Below are 2,462 nucleotides of genomic sequence, written 5' to 3'. Positions count from 1 at the left end.
GGAGGAAAACACTGTGCCATCAGGGTCTTGGCAACGACGAGGTCATCCAGGACATACTTCCTTATGATCTCCAGGTGGCGGACGAGCCACATCTTGTCGGACTCCCTGGTGTCTGCCTGTGTGCCCTCGATTCTGGTGGTCACGGTTCTGTCCAAGACGGCAAACATCTTCTCCTTCCAACTCTTGGGCCTCCCGGGAGGAACGAAGCCAGTCTGCTTTTTTCGGTCGAGTATGCGCCTGTCAATCTTTTCTTCCCTTTCGATGATCCTGACAACGGACACCAGCAAGGTGGGGTCACGGCGGACGGTGACCAGCGACCTCTGCAGGACCATCCATAGCTGCTTGGCCAGCTCGTCAGAGAGCGCCTGCGTGCTCCCGAAGTAGCTGTGGATGAGGGTCATGTCGCGGGTGTTCCTGCTGTCCATGCGGTACTGCTCACACATCAGCCCGTCCCGGGAGCACTCCAGGTCCATCAGCTTCCGGTGGGCCTGCAGGAGCGCTCCCTGCTCTATGAGGTCCTGCGTGTCCCTCACGATCTCAGGCACTACGGAAAAGGCACAGGGTGGCACCGTGAAAACCAGGTGAGACAGGGCAGGGTCCCGGGGGACAAGGGGGCCGGAGGAACCAGGACTCCATCTCCCTACCTGGATGACCGCAGGGGCAGAACCTGTCTGATAAGATTGTTCTGGAACTCTACGGTCTACTTTAAGCTTGCAGCTTCCGGGGAGGCTCAGACAGGACCCGGTGGCCAGTTTGGTCAATTTTGGCTCTTAGCACAGCAGCAGCTACTTGGCCCCCAGCCACGCCAGCCACATGTCTCTACGGCAGCTTGCACACAGCTTGCAGGAGCCAGGGTGCTCTGAAGGGACCCTGCCCTCCAACGATGAGGGGTGTCTGCTCTAAGTGCTGCCTGCTGCTTCTGGTCACAGGGTGCAGACGTGGAGGCGGGCCCCACTGCTGTTCCACGCCCCCACTATTGCCAGCCGCCCCCCGCCAGCTGAAATGACTTCCGGGGGACTTACAAGGCCAGTGCCTTTTCACCCCTTCGTTTTTCTCCTTTTCCCTTGTGGAAGCAGATGTTTAAAGACTAGAACGTTTACATGCAGGCTTGTACGTGGGGACTCAGAAAGTGGCTGTGTAGGCCAGGCCAGGCACCGGCTGGGAGACCTGAGAAGACCTGGCGTGCAGAGGCTCATGGGAGACAACGACCTGGCAGACAGGACCCTCGAGAGAGACTCGACGGTGGAGTGACTCGATGAAGACTCTCAGACGAGCCTAACAGACACTCAAAGAACTAAGGACGTGGGGAGACTCAGGAAGACAACACGCAAACAAGATGGAAATGTGAACGAAGAGACAGAAAACCTAAAAAGAAACCAAAAAAATTCAGGCGCTAAAAAATGTACAATAATCGCAATAAAAATTTTACTTCAGGGATTCAAGGCACTTCTGAACAGACAGAAGAAAGTCGGCAACCCGGAAGGCAGCACAACGGAAAACATTAAAGACACCTGACCGGGACCAAAGGGGCCTCGGGGACACTGTTAAGCTGACCAACATGTGCCCTGTGGGAATCTCAGAAGAAGAGAAAAAAGAACAGAGATGATCTGAGTAACAGTGGAAAATTTACCAAATTTGATGAAAGACGAGAATAAACATCCAAAAGCTCAACGAACTTCAAGGAGGAAAAGCTCAGAGACCCACACGAGGCACATTATAATCGAACTACTGAAAGCCAAAGACGACGAGAGAGTTTTGAAAACAGCGAGAGAGACACAACTCATCACCTACAAGGGGTCGTCAGTGAGGTCATCAGTGGACACTCTGGAGAAAGGACAGGGGCTGGTATATTCAAAGTGCTAGAAGGAAAGACTGTCATCCAAGGGTCCTACATCTGGCAAAACCACCCTTCGGAAGTGAAGCAGCAACGGAGACGCTGAGGGAGTCTGACCCCCAGCCCCGCCTGCAAGGGGTGCTCGAGGGGGCCTCGGGGTGAAGTGAGAGGACACGAGACAGCAACCTGAAGCCACAGGGAGAAAGAGAGACCCCAAGAAAGGTAAATAAATGGGTCACTGTAAAAGCCAGTATTATTTTAACTTTGGTTTGTGACTCTATTTTTTATGCTACATAATTTAAGAGACCAACACATATAGAGCAAAAAAACTATTATTCCAAAGCTGGTATTTCTGTAACTCTGGTTTATAATGCCACATTCTGTTTTCTGCATAATTTAAGAGACTAACGTGTTAAAAAAAAAAGTCCGTCTGTTTCTGGACACACATGTATAAAAATGTAATTCTGTGACGTCAATGACTGAAAGGAAGTGGGCGCGGAGTCGTAGAGGAGCAGAGTTTTGTATGTTTTGAAGTTAAGTTGGCATAAATTCAAATCAGAGTCTAATAAATTTAGGGTGTTACATGCAACCCTCATGGGAACCAGAGAACAGCTATAGAATATGCACA

Source organism: Pteropus vampyrus, unplaced genomic scaffold (genome assembly GCF_000151845.1).
Source record: "Pteropus vampyrus isolate Shadow unplaced genomic scaffold, Pvam_2.0 Scaffold2978, whole genome shotgun sequence".
Taxonomy (NCBI): Eukaryota; Metazoa; Chordata; class Mammalia; order Chiroptera; family Pteropodidae; genus Pteropus; species Pteropus vampyrus.
This window is presented reverse-complemented; position numbering follows the sequence as displayed.